This window comes from Aotus nancymaae, unplaced genomic scaffold (assembly GCF_030222135.1).
Source record: "Aotus nancymaae isolate 86718 unplaced genomic scaffold, 86718_ANA_hifiasm-v0.15.2.pri h1tg000006l, whole genome shotgun sequence".
NCBI lineage: Eukaryota > Metazoa > Chordata > Mammalia > Primates > Aotidae > Aotus > Aotus nancymaae.
Window position 1 is genome coordinate 75,509,247 of NW_026988417.1, and position 23,777 is coordinate 75,533,023.

The following is a 23,777-nucleotide window of genomic DNA, read 5'->3' on the forward strand; positions in this document are numbered from 1 at the left end:
TTTCTGTTCCTGTGTTAGTTTGCTGAGGATAACAGCTTCCAGCTCATCCATGTCCCTGCAAAGGATATAATCTTGTTCCTTTTTATGGCTGCATAGTATACCATGGTGTATAGAACATGCCTCTTTTTATTCTTTTGCCCTTCTGTGCACAGTTAGATGCCCGGCCCTCTGCCCTGCCCCACCAAAAAAAGCAGAGCATGAGGCAAGGGCCTGTGTCTGGGCAGTTTACTTGGGGATGTGAGCTCCACTGACAGGCATGGATGGGCAAATGGGCTCAAGGCAATGGGGCATGGGGAAGGCCATGACTGCATGCATTACTGCAGTGACCACTGCTAGGGCAACTGAACTCGGATTTTAATAGGACACAATATGCGTCTGGATTATCCTCTCAGAGAATAAAAGAAGGGACTGTTTTTTCATTGGCTCCAATACCTCCTTGGCATCAAGGGGTGCCACATGGGGTATTAGCTTCCTCCCAAGTCCAGGTTTGCTTGGGTCAGAACAGCCGAGTGGGCTCTGCAGGCCTCTCAGGCAGGAAGTAAGACAAGCTGCACAGCTCAGCAAGGCGCTGTTACACGGAGCCAGCAGGTGGCTGAAGAAACAGCTGGAGTGAAAAGCTGGGCTGAGATGAGAGGCTCGAGAAGTACCCAGCACAGGTAAAAACTGTAATACCCACAGGGTGGTTGTGAAGCTCAAATGCGAATAGCTAAGGCACACTGTGTGCTTACCATGTGCCAGGGCAGTTCTGAGACCTTTACATGTATGGACTCATTTAATTCTAACAAACATTTTCTGAGGACGGGATTATTATTACCCCATTTTACAGATAGGGAAATTGAGCAACAGAGTTTATGTAGCTGGCCCAAAGTCACAAGATTCATAGACGGTGGGACAGAAATTCATATCCAGGCAGAGTCACTTCAGAGACCACCGTGCTATTCTGCCTTGCAATTGAAATAACATATGTCAATGTGCTTTGCAGACGGCTAGCTGTTCATGTGTCAGCTCCCATCATGATAATTATTTTTACTGGGCACCATGTTAGCCCATCAGCACCCATCTTCCAGTTACTGGGATACAGGATGGTTGCATTTTAATGGAAAGTGGGTGCCTAGGAGGTCACATGCGTGGGCTGTGTTTGGAGGGGTAAAGACCAAAAACAACTAAGGGACTGGTGGCCTTAGAGGTGGCTTTCTAGAGTCATGGGCAGAAGGCTCTTACGGAGTTCTGTCCAGATGACCTGTGAGCAGGGGAGGAAGACAGCACTGGGTGGAGGGAGAAGGCCACCCACCATGAGTTTCAGCGGATCCGATGGAGCATTCTGGGCCAGATGATCTTATGACCTGTATGAAATTGAAAGGTATTATCTTCGCATCATTTGGGCACTGGCCTCAGGGAGCCCCTGGGAGGGCAAATGCTTGAGCGAGGCAGCTCTCTGCGGCCAAGGGCAATTTCCAGAAAGAACCACAGCCAAGGCATGGGAGCATTGTCTGAAGAGGACATCTGTGTGGAGCACACAGGCCCTGCACAGGCCGATGACCTGGGAGCTGGTGGTGAGCACGTGAGAAGGAAGGGGCTACAGAGGGAACATGGAAGAGGCACCCAGAGCCTTGGCTCTGCTACTTCTTGCTTGCACCTTTGATGAGGAAAGAAAGCAACTGAACATTGGCAACAGAAGCCATCTTGCAACTCCAGCAGCTTCCTTTCCTTCCTCTGCTCTCAGGGTTACAACCCAAGCCTGTCAAGGGAGCCTCTCCCAGTTTGCTCTGAGCCATTGTCCCCACCCCATCTTGCTCCTGAAAGAAGATGGATAGAAACACATGTGGGCTTGCTCTCAGCTGGGCCCTGGGAACTTCTCTCTCTGAATGTTTGCAGCAGCTTTAGGGTAGACACACTCGAGCAATGAAGGCCCCAGGTGGAGGGAGGTGCTGTGGCCTTCCAGGGAGAAGCCGAGGCCCTGCTCTGGCTTCTGCTCTCTGGCCCCAGTCCTGTGGAACCGGCCTTCTCTGGTCTAAACACAGCCTGCAGCACCTGGCTTCCACTCAGACCCTGCCCCTGCCTCCTCCCTCTGAACTGTTTAAAGAGCCTCCTGCCTGTCTTGGCTCTGGTTCTAGAAGCTCTACTCCGCCAAGCGGGTGGGTCCCTGTGGACGGACAGCACTAGCAATGCGGCTTCCCAAGGGTAAGGAGAAAAAGGCCCAGCTTCCCCAACTAGAACCACCATGGTCCAGGCAAATTTCCTCTTCCTCAAAAAAGACATTCCTAAAAAAAAAAAAAATCACTGTCCTCATTCCAATGACGCTGCAGAGATCTACTTCTAGAGTTATTCTCTGATTGTCCTGTCTGTAATCGGCTAGGATTCCTCTCTGTGTTCAGTAGAATGGATGAAAGAAGGGATTTTTAGGGGGCACAGTTAGTCTGGGTAGGATACCAGTGAGATGGATCTTGACGCTGAAAACGGTCTAAAATCCTCCATGACTATCTCAAGCCGACTTAGCAAATGCTTCCCGAGTAGGGAGTGCCCTTTCCTCCTGTGCGCTTTTAGCCTCGAGCAGCTGGTCTTCTTTTAGTAACAGTTACTGGCCTTTATGCTTCAGAACAAGCGCTGAGACGGCTCCCCAGCTTCCTCATCTAATAACACTCAAACCTGAATGCTCGCGCCAAGGGGCCACACAGCAACTCCACGCAGCCCTCTTGCACCTATTCCTTCCTCATTTTAGAGACTTCCTTCCTTCAACAGTGATAGGGAGGAGAGCTGGAGAGGAGTCATTGATGCTGCCCTCTTTTTGCTAAATGGATTCTTTTGTTGTTGTCAAAAGCATCACAGAACATTTAACTACACAACGTCTTCTAGCTGTGTGACCTTGAATGAATTATTTAATTGCACTGAGCCTCAGATTTCTCCTCTGTAAAATGCTGTACTAATAAATGTATTGGGTGCTTGCCACATGCCAGGTACTGCCCTAGAACTGAGATAGAAGGTGAACAAGGCCAGGCGCAGTGGCTCATGCTACTGGGGAGGCCAAGGCAGGAGAATTGCTTGAACTTGGGAGGCGGAGGTTGCAGTGACCCAAGATCTTGCCATTGTGCTCTGGCCTGGGAGAAGAAGCGAGACTCCATCTCAGAAAAAAAAAAAAAAAGATGAACAAAACAGACAATCCCCGGCTTTGTGGAGCAGGGGTCTACTGGCAGAGATCTATATATCGGTATATTCTGGCAGGGAAGACAGACAATGAAAAATATAAATAAGGAAATTGTAGAACACATTAGTGGTAAATACCAGAAAGAAAAAATAAAGTAGAGAAGGAGCATATGATATATTAAGGGCAGGCACTGAAATTTTAAATAGGATGTCTATGGGAGGGCTTGCCGACACCATGGTTTTTGACTAAAGACTTGAGAAAGTGAGAAGTTAGCCATCTGGCTAATTGGGGGCGGGGATACCCACAAATACCAAGGCCCTGAAGCCACACAGACTGGGGCTGCATGAGACTTGGGGCTGGAGGATATGAACAAGAGGGAGGGTTGTAGGAGATAAAGTAGGAATAATGGGGGCCAAGTGTGGAGGCTCTTGCAGGAGGCTCCACGTGGTCCGGGTAAGAGAATATGGTGGCCTAAACCTGGAGAGACATGGAGGTGGTGAGAAACGGTCGGAATCTGGGTGTATTTCTAAAATGGAGGGGCAGGACTTGTTAACAGACTCCATGTTGGAGGGAAAGAGTAGAGTCAAGGATGACACCAAGGATGAAGATGCCCTAAGCCGACACAGGGCAGAACGGAGGAAGAGCTGGTTTGCAGTGGCTTATGAAGAGCTCTGTCTTGGACACTGTAAGCAGGAGATGCCCAATATACATTCAAATGGGGCTGCCAGGCAGAGGATATCAACATATAGGTCTGGAGCTGAAATGTGCCCTCAAGAGGTGGGGATGGGAATAGAAGTTTGCAACTTATCAGCATATTTATGATGTCACTCACATACATTTTTTTAAAATTTGAGTTCCACAATAGCCCTATGAGGTAGTTCTTTTGCAGGATCTGTGCAGAGTTCCAGAGAGGTCCTGGGCCTTCCCCACAGCCACACTGGTTGTATAGAGCATGGGCAGGTTTCAAACACAGTTCTCAAATTCTGAATGTCTGCTGCCTCTAGTATAACCTACTGCTCACTCAGCCAACCAAGAACATGTCACAGAGAGAGGGAAACTTACCTGGAGATAAACACAGTTGGAGTGTTGAACACAGACCTTACCCCATGAGTTGCAAAATTTGAGTAAAAACATTGTCCCCTGAAGGTTAGAAGCGGATACTGTGTGCACTCTAGATAGACTGAGCTCCTTCCTGTTCTGAAACCGCACCACGTGCTGTCCCCTGTGCCTATGACACTCTTCTCCAGCCCTGGCTGACTTGACTCCTCCAAGTATCCGTCTGAACATCGCTTCCTCTCAGGGGTTTTCCTCAGTCTCCCTGGACCAGATGAGGGGCACTGCACAGCGTTCCTGTAGCATGCTGTCCCTCTCATCTCTCAGTATTTACATGTGCTGGCTTAACAGGCAGCCTAACCTGCCAGATCAGTGCTCGCAGTCCTGACTGCACATTAGAATCGAGCGGGGAACATTTAACAGTGACTGATGCGGAGCACTCACTGCAGACCAGGTGAATCAGAATCTCTGGTCTGGGCATTTCTTTTTCTTTCTTTTTTTTTTTTTCTGAGACAGTGTTTTGCTCTTTGCTGCCCAGGCTGCAGTGCAGTGGTGTGATCTTGGCTCACTGCAACCTCTGCCTCCCGGGTTCAAGCGATTCTCCTGTCTCAGCCTCCTGAGTAGCTGGGATTACAGATGCCTGCCACCATGCCTGGCTAATTTTTGTATTTTTAGTAGAGACAGGGTTTCATCATGTTGGCCAGGCTGATCTCGAACTCCTGACCTCAAGTGATCCACCTGCTTTGACCTCCCAAAGTGCTGGGATTACAGGCGTGAGTCACCACACTTGGCTGGTATTTCTATTTTTAAAGCCACTCTATTGTAAACATTGAGGGTATCTTCCCTTTATTCTTCCTCGTCCCATCCTTTCTTTCTTGGTGGAATGTCAGGAGTTCAGGTATCCAACTGTCCTCCTTGCAGCTATGTCCTTTGGGGGAATGTAGACCCTACCTAGAGCCCCAGTCCTGACTGGTTTAAGGCGATTGTGGTAATCTCATTCACTTTGCAAATAATTAATTTAGGAATGGGCATGTGACACAATAGAGGCCAATAAGACTCGAGGGAAAGGATGACGGTACCTTTAAAAAAGGAAAGTAAATGTTAGCAAGGATGTAGACATACTGGAATCCTCGTGCATTCATAGTAGGAATGTGAAGTGGTGCAGCCACTGCAGGAAATGGTTTGATGGTTTCTCCTAAGGTTAAATATCAAGTTTCATATGACCCAGCATATTCACTCTGAGGTATATATCCAAAAGGACAAAAAGCAGGGACATGAACAGATATCTGCATGCCCATGTCAGTAGCAATGTTATTCACAATAGCCAAAGGGTAGAAACGTCCCAAGAGGCCGCCAGCAGATGAGCAGACAAACAATGTTGTACATATATACGATAGAATACTCGCCAGCCATTAAGAAGAATGAGATTTTCATGTATGCTGCAACATGGATGGGCCCTGAAAACATAACATTAAGATTAGTGAAATAAACCACACAAACAGGACGAATACTGTATGCTTATACTTACATGAGGCACCTACAATAGGAACGTTCATAGAGATGGAAAGGAGAATAGAAATTACCATGAGCTGGGGGTGAAGAGAAAGTTATTATTTCACGAGAACAGAGTTTTTATTGGGAATGATGACAAAGTTTTGTGTATAGTGGTGATGGTTATACAGTATCAGGAGTGTACTTAATGCCACAGAATTGCACTCTATGAATGGTTAAAATGATGAATATTATGTTTTGTATGTTTCACCACAATAAAGGAAGAGAGACAAGGAAATATCTTCCTCGACAATAGAAGGAGCAAAAGGGCAGAGATCCTTTCCTGCAGTGACACTCTGTCCGGCCATCTGTGACTGTGACAGGAAGAAGCCAGAGCAGAAGGATGGAGAGCTCCTTGGATAAGCTGTTGAGCCACTGAACTAACCAATTCTGGAGGTGTTTTATCCCTGATGTCTTACTTTGAGATGCAAGGAATGTCCTATTGTTTTTTTTTTTTTTTTTGAGACGGAGTTTCGCTCTTGATACCCAGGCTGGAGCGCAATGGCGCGATCTCGGCTCACCGCAATCTCCGCCTCCTGGGTTCAGGCAATTCTCCTGCCTCAGCCTCCTGAGTAGCTGGGATTACAGGCACGCGCCACCGTGCCCAGCTAATTTTTTGTATTAGTAGAGACGGGGTTTCACCATGTTGACCAGGATGGTCTCGATCTCTTGACCTCGTGATCCACCCGCCTCGGCCTCCCAAAGTGCTGGGATTACAGGCTTGAGCCACCGCGCCCGGCCATTGTTGAAGCCAGTTGAGTCAAGATGTTCCGTAGATTAGCTGAAAGCATCCTAGCACACTGTAGTGAACACTGTGATGTGTTACCCAGGTCCCCACTTAGGATTAAAGGACTTACTCTCCTGGTAGCTGGCCGTGCTGCCTCTGGTGGAGAGCTGCATTGCCCCAGGTCATGCCCCTCCGCTAATGACCACATATTGGTGACTGACTAGAGGAGTCCATTGCCCAGGCCTGGTCCCCGTGGGGCTGACTAATGTCTCCACTGAGACTGATCAAAGCCCAGCTTCTTTCCTTTTCCCATCTTGCTTCTGACCCCTCTTCCACAGGTATTGACCCCAAGGACCTGCTCCAGTAAACTTTCTACAATGTAATATCCATCTCAGAGCCAGCTTCTAGGGTAACCAGATCTATGACGTGGATAGACTGCCAGGCCGGCAGAGCTCAGCAGAAAGGAAGATTCTCCAGGGTCTCAAAGAGAGAATCCCACATGGCAAGCACTTCTAAATATCTGTGGAATGACTAACTGAATTATATTTTGGTTAATAAACGATGAGTCTTGGTTTCCCAGGAAAACGAAATCACTACAGTGATTTCAGTAAGTCAAGGAGTATGAGAGACATAATCCCAAGGTTTCCCGAAAACTATAACCATGCAATAACTGTGAACACTGCTTCTGGATTCTTCATAAGATGCTTATCTCTTGGATTGGTGCCTATGTAGGATTGTGTACATAAAACCAAGAACTTAATTAAGACATTCTTGCTCATCAGGACCCAACCCCCAGGTAGCAATGGATTTCACTGTGAGGCTTCCTACCCCCAGTTTAAATGAACAATTTCTGAGCATGAGCTTTTAGGTCATTCCCTGAGCTTCCAATTATGGTAAAATTTTGACAATATTTAAGATTAACAAGCACTCTGACAAGTTTGGTCTTGGTTTGGAATGTGAGTGACTTTCTGTCTTTCTATGAACACTCAGACAGGAGAAGGCACCTAAACTCATCAAGAGAGCAAAATAGTGGACCGGCATGGTGGCTCACACCTGTAATCCCAGCACTTTGGGAGGCTGAAGGGGGAGGATCACTTGAAGTCAGGAGTTCAAGACCAGCCTGGCCAACATGGTGAAACCCCGTCTCTACTAAAAATACAAAAATTAGCCAGGTGTGGTCATGCACACCTGTAGTCCCAGCTACTAGGGAAGCTGAGGCAGTAGGATTGCTTGAACCTAGGAGGTGGAGGTTGCAGTGAGCCAAGATCACGCCACTCCATTCCAGCCTAGGCAACAGAGTTAGACTCTATTTAAAAAAAAAAAGAGAAAGAGAGGCCGGGCATGGTGGCTCACACCTGTAACCCCAGCACTTTGGGAGGCCGAGGCAGGCGGATCACAAGGTCAAGAGATCGAGACCATCCTGGCCAACATGGTGAAACCCCAACTCTACTAAAAATTACAAAAATTAGCTGGGCATGGTGGCGTGTGCCTGCAGTCCCAGCTACTCGGGAGGCTGAGGCAGAAGAATTGCTTGAACCCAGGACGTGAAGATTGCAGTGAGCTGAGATTGCGCCACTGCATTCCAGCTTGGCACCTGGCAACAGAGCAAGGCTCTGTCTCAAAAAAAAAAAAAAAGAGAGAGAGAGAGGGCAAAGAAAGAAGAAGAACTAGAGGGAAGGGGTGAGATCAACCCAAGAATGACCCAAGAAATAAGAGTGGCTCTCCTCCACAGATTTGAGACCCAAATATTTGTCAAAAACACAAAGGCAAAACCAGTCCAGTTCACTTTACAGGCATTTCGAAAGCAGCTTTCTATAGCTTGAAGGTGACAACTGATAAGGACAGGTCCACAACAGATGCTGAAAGCCTTTCTACTGCCCACCCCTCCCAAATTCTCACCGCACCAGTACCACAATTGGGAAGAAGTTCCTCAGCATTTAGTTCTGGACAAGGAGTCCATTTTCACACAATCAAATGCCATTGCACACAACAGTGCCCCTATCCAAGTAAACCTTGGTCACAGAACACAAATCCAGATATGGGTGCTAACCTTTCAATTTCTTCAACTCTAATAAACTGGATCAATAAAGAGAACTGAAACACTAAGAACAGCCTTGAAACAAACAAACAAAAGAATGTGTTTTAGAGTGAAGAAAGCATTTGGGATTTCTTTTTATTTCCCCAAATGTGGGTGTGATAAGCATCTTAAAAGTCTCATTTTTCTTCGGATGAGAAAGAAATCAGTTCTCTGTCTGCAAGCATTTTCCGACTGCTTTGCTAACCCTAAACACAGCAGTCCAGAGCTGGTGGTGTGTGAGACCTCAAGAGTGAAATCTATTAGAGCATGAAGGGAGGGGAAATGACCTGCTGACTTCCAAGGGGGCCAGCCTCAGGAAATGTGAAAAGAAGCAAACACCACAACGGGTGAGAAAGAAATTACAGCCCCACAAAGGTACCGTAATGATGAGCGATGAGCTGTCACTGGCATCTTGATTAAACGTTTGGTTTTTTATTTCACTTAAAGGCTGGCCAGAAATTCACTTTCCCTACAATTTTTGCATCTTGTAGGGGACCAGGTAAAATCATGCGGATGCTTAGTAAACACTTATTTAGAGGACAAATGATATGCCCTGACAGTTTGCAAATGCATGGAACATTCTCTCTCCCTTCCTTTGTCTCCTCTGGCATTGCCCACAGGGAGGTGAAATATGTGATGCGCTTGGATGCAGATCTGAAAATGGAAGGCCATTTTGATGGTTGCCCTGTGGAGTTTTGCAGTAAAACTTCCAAACTTTTTAAATTGTTTAAGTTGAAAATGGGTTTTGTCTCTCCTGTGTGCAGTGTCTTTAAGTGAAAGCACTTAGGATTGCTGTGTTTGAAGTATTCTCTGAAAGTTGTAATCAAACTACTCCAGAGCTAGCTTCGACCCTCAATTAGTCTTGACATCTCTTCCCCTGTGTCACTCCATGATAAGCATTCTGTAGAAGAAACCCTTTTACTTGGATCATCCATATGCATGGCCTGTACCTTCTCGATGCATCTCCCCCACTGTGGAGGAAGCAGAGGGCAGACCACTGCTTCACAAAAGCATCTTCTTCAGAACCTTGAAATGCAGCAAATAAAATATATTTTTCTCTGGTTTCGGCATTTTCCCCCCCTTTTGAGACAGTCTTGCTCTGCTGGAGTGCAGTGATGCAATCTAGGCTCACTGCAACCTTCTCTTCCCGGGTTCAAGAGATTCTCCTGCCTCAGTCTCCCCATTAGCTGGGATTACAGACATGCACCACCATGCCCAACTATTTTTTTTGTTTGTTTTTTGTATTTTTAGCAGAGACAGGGTTTCACCATGTTGGCCAGGCTGGTCTCGAACCCCTGGTCTCAAGTGATCCACCCATCTTGGCCTTCCAAAGTGCTAAGATTACAGGCATAAGCCACCACACCCAGCCATCTCTACTTTTTTTGGTAGCAAAATTTTTAAAGGAATGACAGTAACACTAGATAGTAGTGCATATACACATGTGCATATGTGCCTGTGTGTTTATGTATGTGTGCATGTGTGCTCCCCTAATTGTTTTAGCCTACATATATGTAGATCCTATGCAGAAAGGACAACAGAGTACAATCCTCCACCCCATTCAAGGGAGCAAGTTGAACTCCAAAACTCTAACAACTCTAACAATAATAAGCTATGCACCAGCAGCCAGTCAGCCTCTATATGGGAAAAGAGCCAATGGAGTTATTTCAGCCACCTGCATGATCAATATCAGCTGATGTAGCTGAATGCATTAGGTCTGCTAGCCACTTTTCTTGTTGAAGGCAAAAATGAACAGGCTGATATAACACAGCTTCTTTGTTTCTCATGTGAAAGACATGATCCTTGTGCACAATGGTTGGCTCTAAAGGTTACAAGGGTTCCCTTCCTGTATTCAAGCCGCGTTGTCCTCCTAAAGCTCTCTAGTCTTCAGAAATCAGCTCAAGATTGATTTACTCCAGACAGCCCACCCTGATAGATCTCCTCTCAACTATGATTATTGCATTATGTGATGTCCCTTCAGTGCAACTGTGCTGTAAGAACTCGGGAAGATAATCATTTTAGGTAACTGAGTTTTCTTCCTAGTTGAAGATTTACATGTTCGATTACCAAGACTTTTAAATTGTTTATGTTGGGAATGATAGTAAGAGGAGTAGAAAATAAATACATTAATTGCATATGGAAATAATTACTCATTTTTCTTGTTTTGCCTTCTTAATCAGAGTTCATGAAACAAACTTGATCTTCCTTGATAGTGATGAATGTCTTAGCCTGGGTTCTCCAGAGGGCAGGACTTGAGGCAAAAGCTTGTGTGCTATTATTTTATAAACAAAGCTCAAATCCAGAGAAAGAGAATGTGGGAGGCAGGGGAGGTGGGGTAGCTAAGAGGAGAGTGTGTTACTGCACTGGCTACTGTTTGTTATCTCAGTCAGGCTGGACCATCTTCCAAGAGGCCATCTGAGCCACTGAACCTCAGGACGTTCCCTCTGGGAGACGTTTGGGGGAAGAATGTCTCACCAGCTCCCACCTTTCATCCCAGCACCCCTACCACATACAAACTTCTGGATTGCAAACCTGGAGGCTGAGAAGTGTCTCAGGCTCCATTGCCAACAGAGAAGTCCCAAGGCAGGAGGCTCGCATGCACAGGTGTGAGGAGGGTGTGTTGGGAAGAACCTACCAAAGCCAGTTGGAGTGCACAGAGACCTGCTCAGAGCAAATGGCCAAATGCCCTAGGACAGAAGAAGTCCAGAGAGAGTCTGCAGTGGTGCCTAAGAGGTATCTAATGCCATGAGCATGATCTTGAGAAACATCAGTAGATGCTCTGTGTTTTGCCAGCAGGGTCTATTGAAGTATGAGTCTCTTGTCTGAGTCATTATATACAAGTCAGTTACTAAAAGAACTGAGTTCTTATACTTACTTATTGAACTTTGCCGACCCATCTTTTAATTTCAGGTCTACCCTGATCAGCCGTCATTTCTGTTTGTCAGTGTTGCCACCTGCAGTTGCTTCTTTGTTCCTTCTACCTTGTTTCTCTTTATCTGTGAAGGGTTTGAAAACCAGACAACTAAGACACACAAATTCAATTTGTGTGCAAATCAAGAACACACAGGCTCTGGGAGACCTGAAGGGGTCAGCTATGCTGAGACTAAGAGTGCAAAATTATGAGGAGCGTGACATTTATTCGAAGATCTCTTTCTGTGGAGGTACAGGGTGGAACATGTGCTTTGGAGTTTTGAGGATTCCATGAAATAACGAACATCATTCTGGCACATAGTGTCCTCTTCATTTAAGTACAGGTTGTTGGTTTATTCCAGTTAAATGAAATGACTGGATACCTGAGTAGTGAGCCACTACTATAGTTAGTTTTCACTCCACTATGTGTATTTGAACTTAATGACATTGTTTTACTGCTTGTGATTTACTTGAAGATTCTCCAGCATAAATAGGGTGAGGGGTGTGTGTGTGTGTGTGTGTGTGTGTGTGTGTGTGTGTGTGTGTGATTCTTCACCTTAGGGGTAGTTCATTAACATATGAAGTACTGTAATCAAAAATCCACACTTCAGTCTACGGCCATACCACCCTGAATGCGCCCAATTTCATCTGATCTTGGAAGCTAAGCAGGGTCAGGCCTGGTTAGTACTTGGATGGGAGACCACGTGCGACTACCAGGTGCTGTAGACTTTTTTTATATTTTCTTCTTTAAAAAAAAAATAAATAAATAAATCCACACTTCAGGTATGCTTAGTGAGCACCTGACGAACTAATCAGCTCACACACCAGAGGTGTTACGAGGCTTCAACTATTTTTTTTATCTCCAATCACCTGTAAATAGTTTGTAATTAGAATAAGGGAAATAAATTTTCACTGGGAAATAAATTTTCACTGGCAAAATAAAGGTATTGAAAATATTTGGATCGGCTAAAAATACTGTATGGGTACCTCCCAGCAGCTAACATGTTTCAGAGAGGCATTACCGGGGGCTTTGCTCCATCCTGTCCTCCACCACCAACAGGATTCTGTTGCTGGATACTGAGTAGAAAGTGAGCTGTGTGTGTCCTTAGGAGAACATCTACTGCATCATGGTTTCCATGCAAGGGGCCTTTCAGGGTGTCCAAAGGGCAGAGGTAGGTCTTCATCAAGTCTCAAACTGCTACTTGCAGTAGAATTTGGTCTGACAACATGGGATTCTGGTGTAGAGAAGACCCATGCCTTCCTCCTCTCACACTGGAGTTGGCTGAGGTTACTGACAGCAGATATAGCCAAATGGGTCTACTGTTGAACCATCCACATCTTTGTAGGTGGTCCTCTCTCTGTACCTTTGAGGGTCACCGTGCCTTTGAAGGCACCACAAATACTGGAGATTACTGTTTATCTGGTGTGACCGTGCATGAATGGTAGTATGCTCACAGAACTTCCCTGCCTCACCTTGGGAGACAGAACTCCAGGTTGCTGAAACACACTTTGAGGGGATGAAACTCCACAAGTGGTGAAGTCCATGTGCTGCTTCCTTCACATCGTGCACACTTCATCCCTGCTAAAGCTGTAGGTCTCCGCTGTAGGTTGTCCAGTGCTCTCTATAAACTAGATAGTAGACATACTACTTAGTCCTCAATTATTTTTTGATGGGGAGTGGGAGGGGTTGTTAGGTAGTTCATCAGGCTCAGAAAATAGAAAGATGAATGGCACATAGTCCTCATGAAGCTTATAGTCTGATGACAGAATTCTATGAGCAGATTATTTTAATATAAAAAGATAAGCATAAAGGTGAGTTATGCCCATGATATCACAGACCTGCTAAGGAGGGCATTTCATTCACCTTAGGACAGTGGATCCAAAGCTCTTTGGTCTCAGGGCTCTTTTACATTAAGAAAAAATACGATTGAGGCCAGATGCAGTGGCTCATGCCTGTAATCCCAGCACTTTGGGAGGCCAAGGCCAGTGGATCATTTGAGCCCAGAGTTCAAGACCAGCTTGGGCAACATGGCAAAACCCCATTTCTACAAAACATACAAAAATTAGTCAGGCATTGCGGTACACACCTGTGGTCCCAGCTATTCTGGAGGCTGAGGTAAGAGGCTCACTCACCCAAGCCTGGGGAGGTTGAGGCTACACTGATCCGTGAGTATGCCACTGCACTCCAGCCTGGGTGACAGAGCAAGATCTTGTGTCAAAAAAAAAAATACTGAGAATGACAAAGATCTTTTGTTTAGGGGGTTAGAGATATTGCTATTTACTGTATGGGAAATTAAAACTGGGAAACGTTTTATTAATTCATTAAACATTAAATGTTAATATATATTAATCATATAAAGTTCTATCTAAAAGATTACATATAAAATATATGTATATTTGTTAATAATATATAATTTATATTAAATATATCAATTCGTTAAAATAACAAACCTATTACATGCTAAATAAGTTACATATTTTTAGAAAAAAACTGAATTTTTCAATGCAACAAAAAGATGGAGGGTGAAGAATGGCACAGTGTGATATCTTTGCCGATCTCCTGGATGTCTGGCTTTATGAGAGGCAGCTGGATTCTCATATCTGCTGCTGCAGGCAGTCTGTTGCCATATGTTGTTTTGGTTGAAGTCTATGAAGAAAGTCTGTCTCACACAGATGTGTAGTTGGACAAGAGGACCTTACAGACCCTCTGAAAGGGTCTTGGGGATTCCCCTGACCAACAGTCTTTGGACTACATTTTGAGAACTACTGACCTTAGCTTCCTAGAGGTGAGTTTTGAAGAATGAGTAAGAGTTGGCTAGGTATAAAAAAGAACAAAAGGATGGCAATGGCAGCAACCTGGGTGGAACTGGAGACTATCACTCTAAGTGAAGTGACCCAGGAATGGAAAACCAAACATCGTATGTTCTCATTCACATGAGGAAGTTAAGCTATGAGGATGCAAAGGCATAAGAATGATACACTGGACTTTGGGTATTTGGGGGAAAGTGTGGGGGGTGGTGAGGGGTAAAAGACTACACATTAACTACAGTGTACACTGCTCAGGTGATCGGTGCACCAAAGTCTCAGAAATCTCCACCAAAGAACTTATTTATGTCACCAAACACCACCTGTTCCCCAAAAACAGACTGAAATAAAACATTAAAAAATTGGCCAGGTGCAGTGGCTCATGCCTATAATCCCAGCACTTTGGGAGGTCAAAGCGGGCAGATCACCTGAGGTCAGGAGTTTGAGACCAGCCTGGCCAACATGGTGAAACCACATCTCTACAAAAAATATAAAATTAGCCAGGTGTGGTGACACAAGCCTGTAGTCCCAGATACTCAGGAGGCTGAGGCAGGAGAATCACTTGAACCTAGGAGTCAGAGGTTGCAGTGAGTTGAGATCATGCCATTGCACTTCAGCCTGGGAGACAAGAGTGAAAACAAAACAAAAAAATAAAATAATTAAAATGTAGAACAAAATTGGCTAGGTGAAAAACATAATAAGAACATTCCAAAACCATTACTGTAGACAGACATTATTGTGCATTCAAACCACCTGGGGTCTGGAGTGGGGCGTGAGATCCTGCATTTCTAACAAGCTCCCAGATGACACTGATGCTGCTGGTCCTGGAACTACACTTCGAGGAGTGAGGATCTGAACCAAAGAAACATGAGCAAAGGCACAGCGTCACGAAATAGCCTGAAGTGTGAGGGGAATGGCATTAGTAGGAAGTGAGGTACAAAACAGAAGTACCAAGGGATAGGGCAGCCGTGGCCATGGCATTGAGATAAGAATTGCAATTTTTCCCAAGAGGAAGTTATTAAAAGGTTTTATGCAGGAGACAGCTTTGACTCATAATTAAGAAAACACAATTTCTTATTCTGAATAACTCAGAAATGAAATAAAATATAAAACATATAAGCAAAGTAAGCAGGCAATTGGGTGAAGTGGAGGAAAAAAAAAGACATTATTCCCTTTGAATATTATGACAGTGTAACTCGGTAGGAAGAGCATGCACTTTGGACCAACACAGAGTTGGGTTTAGATTCCAATTCTACCATTTACAAAATATTACTGACTCAACTTCTCAGAGTCTCAGATTCTACCATGCACAGAGATAAGGAAAAGAACTTTAATATGCACATAAAAGTGTCTGGTGCACAGTAGGTCCTCAATACACTAAAATCAATATGAAAAAGAATGTTATAGAAATAGTAAAAAATAACAACTGCAAGCTGTTATTGTTATTCTAAGAGTTGATGTAGACTTATACTGGGCTTATTAGAATTTTAAATTTTCCAGAGTAAAAACATTCTGAAAGAGTACCTGAGGGGGATCACTTCAAAGTAGATGTTTTGCCTATTTATATGCAAGGCAATGCCAGCTCATAATAGTCCACAGTAACGGAGGAGATGGGGACACATTAGATGCTGGTGACAATTAGAAAAGAAAGACCTCAGTCAGGTGTGGTGGCTCACACCTGTAGTCCCAACACTTTGGGCAGGTGAGGTGGGTGGATCCCTGAGACCAGCCTGGACAGCATGGCAAAACCCTGTCTCTATTAAAAATACAAAAATTAGCTGGGTGTGGTGGTACACGCCTGTAGTCCTGGATACTTGGGGGCCGAAACAGGAGGATTGCTTGAGCCTGGGAGGTTGAGGCTGCAGTAAGCCCTGTTCAGGCCACTGCACTCAAGCCTAGGCGACAAAGTGAAACCCTGTCTCAAAAAAAAAAAAAAAAAAGAGAGAGAGACTTAAACCTGAGACCCCTCAACTTAATCATCCCTTCCTCTAATACAACTTGTACCCAAACTTTCAATACGAAGTTTGAATGGTTTAAATCTTGGTCCTCCATACCCTGGTAGTTAATAATCAGCAAAGACGCAAAGGGTGCAAAGAAAAATAAATACATTATCATATAAAGCCACCACAGCTATAGAATCTCCACCTGCCTGAGCTCCCGCATTAGAATGTGTTTCCGAATTTCAATTCCTCGTTGTCTCTGGAAACACTTGACCTTCAGGATCCAAAAGGTCCCTCAGTCTCCAGAAATCCCCTCACCACCAACTGGGATTCTGAGACTCTTAACATCACATTTTTGCCCTAAAATGTTTTGCAGTCAAATATGACATGTAACTCTCAGTACTTTACAGCAAACATTGGCCCTCTGATTGTAAGAGAAAGCTTTCATTATCACAAAAATCCATGTTCTTAGTGGGGCAGAACTAGTTGGGCAACATCTGAAAGTCACTGATAGACGACAGACAGACAGACAGACAGACAGACAGACAGACAGACAGATAGATAGATAGATGGATAAGCTGTCGAATTCTGCCCAACTAAGAACCATATATGCATACATAGTTTCTCCAGATTTCTTGATAATTAGGACATCTGAGTAATTGTTTTTCTCTTCTTTGAAATGGAAGACTGATAAGAGTAGGTTTATAAAACTAAGTCAAATGACAGAAGAAGAGCCAGCACACTTCAGTTGAGTCAATAAGAATGTTTTGTTTGTTTTTATGAGACAGAGTCTCATAAATCTCAAGCACAATCTCGTCTCACTGCAACCTCTGTCTCCTGGGTTCAAGCAATTCTCCTGCCTCAGCCTCCCAAGCAGCTGGGATTACAGGCACCTGCCTCCACACCCAACTAATTATTGTATTTTTAGTAGACATGGGGTTTTGCCATGTTGGCTGGGCTGGTCTTGAACTCCTGACCTCAAGTGATCCACCCACCTCAGCCTCCCAAAGTGAATGAGCATGTTTTGACAAATCACATTGTCTCAGCACTAGTATTCTTTAATTCTGTGTGATAGATTTGTTACTGTTTTATAGGAAAACAGGCAGTGTGAAGAGAAGTAAGTGACTTGGACAGGGAGCCTGTCCAAAGTCAATTTCTAGCAAGAATTTTCCTCAGCTGGTAGGTTGACACTGATTTCTTTGATCTCTCTTTCATTGGGAATTCATCCCTTTTAATCTTTGCAATTTTCATATTTTAGTCTAAGAATTTGACTCTTAGACTACCCTTTGCAGTGAGATGTCTTTCCCCAAGAAGAGAGCTAGCCTATGTTTTATTTATTTATTTTTTTAATTTTTTGAACCCATGAAAGCATTTCTTTAAGAAGAGCACAAAGGGGAGAATGTGAACTTCTAATTTCCAAAGTGGGATTACATCAAACATCTAGACATTGGCTCTCCATCAGGAACCCCTGCCTCTGGCCACCTACGTGGCACTCTGCAACTTGTCTGGTCAACATGATACTTCCCACTGTCAGCCCAGGATACCTAGGGAGGGACGGCTGGATGTCTGAGCGTCTACTCACAGTCCCTCTCACTGTCTGTGATAAAAGCTCAGCGATTACCGTTGATGATAACAAAAAAATTATAGAATGTCTAGAAATAAACCAAAAAAGAAACATGTAAGACCTACACATAGAGAATTTTTAACGTTTACTGAGATATATAAAAGAAATCTTAACTGAGAATAAACTCTGTTCCTGAAGAATGAGTGCTGTCAGGAGAAGGCCCTCACCCTGCCAGTGACAAAGAACCATCACTTCACGCAGACTCTTTCGAGAACCTCATTCTATCATTCCCTCCGAAATTGTGAATCCCCTTTGGTTCTTAATATTATCATCTACTACAGTGTCACTTTCATATACAAATTTGGGAGTCCCTGGCTATTTCATAAGTGTGTGCCTTTTCTTTCCAATTAAATTAGAAGATATATAAAGGCAAGGACTATCTCTTTTTTTCCCCTTTGTATCTTTCATACCCCTCATTATAGAAATGTCTCTGCTTATAAATTTTCCATTTAAGGAAGTTCACAGGTATGAACAAAGCAGGGTGGAGAAAGGCTTCAACCTTTTTACCTATCATCAGCAGATGGTATTAGTGGCCACAAGCAAGCATTTGGCCACACTTTGTTCATTAGTCAGGGGTGTGTTCGCTGGGTTTGTGCTCAGTTCTGAGATGTTTTATGAACAGCAGTAACATCATCTGTCAGAAAAGTATAAAAGTAGTGAGTGTCTTTAAGATGCTGCTAAAAAGAAGCACATAATTAGGATGAAAACAAAAGTAAAAATAGTTTTTCAAACTGGAAGTCATGAGAGAACGCCAAGCTTTGCAGGGGGCTCATGGCACAGGAGGAAGAATTCTTAAGGCTAAGGAGTGAATAGGGATCAACGAGGAAGGAACAGGGATTGGCAAAGTGAAAAAGGAAACTTTCTGAGGCTGCAGCTAAAGGTTAGCAACAATTAACTTTCACATGTATTAACTAACTTAGTCACCCAATAATTTCGTAAGGTAGATATCATCACTACCTTTTGGGTCTAAACTTTGTTAATGCTGGTGAAGGCCAGAAGTTTATGAGGGAACTTAAGCGTAAGCACAGTGAAATGGCTGTTGCTGACATGTCTACTGTAAGCCAAGGGTGGCTCCATGAGTTCCAAGTTGCTGGGTTCAGAGACCACCCAAATCAGCAGAGCATCAGCTGGTCGGGAGGTGGCAAATGAAGGTACTGTAGACGTCAGAAGTCCACACTGGGGGAAAATGTTTAATAGAAGGTAGGGAAGAGACAAGTACTCCTGGTTTTAAGCTTTGATGGGACTACTCATGTTTTTTGTTTTGTTTTTAATTACACTTTAAGTTCTGGGACACATGCGCAGAATGTGCAGGTTTGTTACATAGGTATACACATGCCATGGTGGTTTGCTGTACCCATCAACCTGTCAACTGCATTAAGTATTTCTCTTAATGCTATCTCCACCTAGCCCTCCACCCCTGATAGGCCTGGTGTATGATGTTCCCCTCCCTGTGTCCATGTGTTCTTATTGTTCAACTCCCACTTACGAGTGAGAACATGGTTTTCTGTTCCTGTGTTAGTTTGCTGAGAATGATGGTTTCCAGCTTCATCCATGTCCCTGCAAAGGACATGAACTCATCCTTTTTTATGGTTGCATAGTATTCCACGGTATGTATGTGCCACATTTTCTTTATCCAGTCTATCATTGATGGGCATTTGGGTTGGTTCCAAGTCTTTACTATTGTGAACAGTGCTGCAGTAAACATATGTATGTAGGTATCTTTATAGTAGAATGATTTATAATCCTTTGGATATATATCCAGTAACAGGATTGCTGGGTCAAATGGTATTTCTAGTTCTAGATCCTTGAGGAATCACCACACTGTCTTCCACAATGATTGAACTAATTTACACTCCCACCAACAGTGTAAAAGCTTTCCTATTTCTCCACATCCTCTCCAGCATCTATTGTCTCCTGACCTTTTCTTGATCGTCATTCTAACTGGCGTGAGATGGTATCTCATTGTGATTTTGATTTGCATTTCTCTAATGACCAGTGATGATGAGCTCTTTTTCATATGTTTGTTAGCCACATTAACGTCTTCTTTTGAGAAGTGTCTGTTTATGTCCTTTGCCCACTTTTTGATGGGGTTGTTTTTTTCTTGTCAATTTGTTTAAGTTCTTTGTCGATTCGGGATATTAGCCCTTTGTCAGATGGATAGATTGCAAAAATTTTCTCCCATTCTGTAGGTTGCCTGTTCATTCTGATGATAGCTTCTTTTGCTGTGCAAAAGTTCTTTAGTTTAATTAGATCACATCTGTAAATTTTGGCTTTTGTTACCATTGCTTTTGGTGTTTTAGTCATGAAGTCTTTGCCCATGCCTATGTCCTGAATGGTATGCCTATGTTTTCTTCTAGGGTTTTTATGGTTTTAGGTCTTACGTTTAAGTCTTTAATCCATCTTGAGTTCACTTCTGTATAAGGTGTAAGGAAGGGGTCCAGTTTCAGTTTTCTGCATATGGCTAGCCAGTTTTCCCAACACCATTTATTAAATAGGGAATCATTTTCCTATTGCTTGTTTTTGTCAAGTTTGTCAACGATCAGATGGTTGTAGATGTGTGGTGTTATTTCTGAGGCTTCTGTTCTGTTCCATTGGTCTATATACCTGTTTTGGTACCCATATCATGCTGTTTTGATTACTGTAGGCTTGTAGTATAGTTTGAAGTCAGGTACCATGATGCCTCCAACTTTGCTCTTTTTGCTAGGACTGTCTTGGCAATGCAAGCTCTTTTTTTTTGTTTCATATAAAATTTAAAGTAGTTTTTTTCTAATTCTGTGAAGAAAGTCAATGGTAGCTTGATGGGGATAACATTGAATCTATAAATTACTTTGGGCAATATGGCCATTTTCATGATATTCAGTCTTCCTATCCATGGGCATGGAATGTTTTTCCATTTGTTTGTGTCCTCTCTTATTTCCTTGAGCAGCTGTTTGTAGTTCTCCTTGAACAGGTCCTTCACATCCCTTGTAAATTGTATTCCTAGTTATTTTATTCTTATTCTCTTTGTAGCAATTGTGAATGGGAGTTCACTCATGATTTGCCTGTCAGTCTATTATTGATGTATAGGAATGCTTGTGATTTTTGCACATTGATTATGTATCCTAAGACTTTGCTGAAGTTGCTTATCAGCTTAAGGAGATTTTGGGCTGAGGCGATAGGTTTTTCTAAATATACAATCATGTCATCTGCAAAAAGAGACAATTTGACTTCCTCTATTTCTATTTGAATACCTTCATTTCTTTCTCTTGCCTGATTGCCCTGGCCAGAACTTCCAATACTATGTTGAACAGGAGTGGTGAGAGAGGGCATCCTTGCCTTGTGCCAGTTTTCAAAGGGAATACTTCAGCTTTTGCTCATTCAGTACGATACTTTGTGTGGGTGTGTCATAAATAGTTCTTATTTGGCCTGGCGCTGTGGCTCACGCCTGTAATCCCAGCACTTTGAGAGGCTGAGGTGGGTGGATCACTAGGTCAGGAGATGGAGACCGTCCTGACCAACAGGGTGAAACCCGGTCTCTACTAAAATACAAAAAAAAAAAAAAAAAATTAGCTGGACGTGGTGCTGCATGCCTGTAGTCCCAGCTACTCAGGAGGTGGAGGCAGGGGAATTGCTTGAACCCGGGAGGCAGAGGTTGCAGTGAGCTGGGATCATGCCACTGTACTTCAGCCTAGCAACAGAGCAAGATTCTGTCTCAAATAAATAAATTAATAATAGCTCTTATTATTTTGAGATATGTTCCATCAATACCTAGCCTATAGAGGGTTTTTAGCATGAAGGGTGTTGAATTTTATCGAAGGCCTTTTCTGCATCTTTATTGAGATAATCATGTGGTTTTTGTCATTGGTTCTGTTTATGTGATTGATTACGTTTATTGATTTGCATATGTTGAACCAGCCTTGCAACCCAGGGATGAAGCTGACTTGATTCTAGTGGGTAAGCCTTTTAATGTGCTGCTGGATTCTGTTTGCCAGTATTTTATTGAGGATTTTCGCTTTGATGTTCATCAGGGATACTGGACTGAAATTTCCTTTTTTGTTGTGTCTGCCAGGTTTTGGTGTCCAGATGATGCTGCCCTCATAAAATGAGTTAGGGAGGAGTCCCTCTTTTTCTATTGTTTGGAATAGTTTCAGAAGGAATCATACCAGCTCCTCTTTGTACCTCTGGTAGAATTCAGCTGTGAATCTGCTTGATCCTGGGCTTTTTTTTGGTTGGTAGGCTATCAATTACTGCCTCAATTTCAGAACTTGTTATTGGTCTAGTCAGGGATTCAACTTCTTCCTGGTTTAGTCTTGGGAGGGTGTATGTGTCCAGGAATTTATTCATTTCTTCTAGATTTTCTAGTTTATTTGCAAAAAGGTGTTTATAGTATTCTCTGATGGTAATTTGTGTTTCTGTGAGAGCAGTGATGATATCCCCTTTATCATTTTTTATTGTGTCTATTTGATTCTTCTCTCTTTTCTTCTCTATTAGTCTGACTAGCAGTCTATCTATTTTGTTAATCTTTTCAAAAAAACCAGCTCCTGGATTCACTGATTTTTTTGAAGGGCTTTTCATGTCTCTATCTCCTTCAGTTCTGCTCTGATCTTAGTTATTTCTTGTCTTCTGCTAGATTTTGAATTTGTTTGCTCTTACTTCTCTATTTCTTTGATGTCAATTTTAGGTCTTTCCCACTTTCTCTTGTGGGCATTTAGTGCTATAAATTTCCCTCTAAACACTGCTTTACCTGTGTCTCAGAGATTCTGATATGTTGTGTCTTTGTTTTCATGGGTTTCCAATAACTTATTTATTTTTGCCTTAATTTCATTATTATACCCAGTAGTCATTCAGGAGCAAGTTGTTCAGTTTCCATGTAGTTGTACAGTTTTGAATGAGTTTCTTAATCCTGAGTTCTAATTTGATTGCACTGTGGTCTGAGAGACTGTTTGTTACAATTTCTGTTCTTTTACATTTGCTGAGGAGTGTTTTACTTCCAATTATGTGGTCAATTTTAAAATAAGTGTGATTTGGTGCTGAGAAGAATGTATATTCTGTTGACTTCCACACGTAATAATATTAACCTGAGATGTAAATGGACTAAATGCCCCAGTTAAATGACACAGACTGGCAAATTGGATAGTCAAAACCCATCAGTGTGCTGTATTCAGAAGACCCATCTTACATGCAAAGACACTTGTAGGCTCAAAATAAAGGGATGGAGGAATATTTACCAAGCAAATGGAAAGCAAATAAAAGCAGGGGTTGCAATCCCAGTCTCTGATAAAACAGACTTTAAATCAACAAAGATCAAAAAAGACAAAGAAGGGCATTACATAATGGTAAAGGGATCAATGCAACAAGAAAAGCTAAATATATATGCACCCAATACAGAGCACCCAGATTCATAAAGCAAGTTCTTTGAGACCTACAAAGAGACTTAGACCCTTACACAATAATAGTGGGAGACTTTAACACCCCACTGTCAATATTAGACAGATCAATGAGACAGAAAATTAACAAGGATATCTAGGACTTGAACTCAGCTATGGACCAAGCGGACCTAAAAGACATCTACAGAACTCTCCTCTCCAAATAGACTATACTTATGTTTTTATTTATAGAAATGCATCTGGAAATGATAGCTTAAATTCCACTTGGTCACTTTTGATTCATTAAAAAACAATACCTGTACAGCCTTTTAGAACCTAAAGTCTTTATAAAGAATATCTCCTATAGAGTGCTGTATGTGTAGTTAATAACACAAATATTTATTGTACATCTCCTCTGTATTTTTACATATATTAACTAATATATGCACCCAATAATTTTATAAGGTAGGTATCACCATTACCCTGCTCTAGATGTGGAAACAGAATCTCAGAGAGAGAATGAAAAAACTGAAATCTTTTGATTTTAGGACCATATTTTACCTCCCTCTTTGTGTCAACTGACTGAATGAATAAATAACCTAATGT

General features: G+C 43.0%; 1 protein-coding gene and 1 non-coding gene across 2 annotated transcripts in view; one reads left to right on the plus strand and one right to left on the minus strand.

The window, feature by feature from the left end:
• SCD5 (stearoyl-CoA desaturase 5) overlaps nt 1-23,777 on the minus strand; it is a 169,774-nt gene that overhangs the window by 7,605 nt on the left and 138,392 nt on the right. The window lies entirely within an intron of this gene.
• LOC135271896 (5S ribosomal RNA) lies at nt 12,068-12,186 on the plus strand. Its single transcript, XR_010340021.1, has one exon. It is a non-coding gene; the product is annotated as a 5S ribosomal RNA (ribosomal RNA).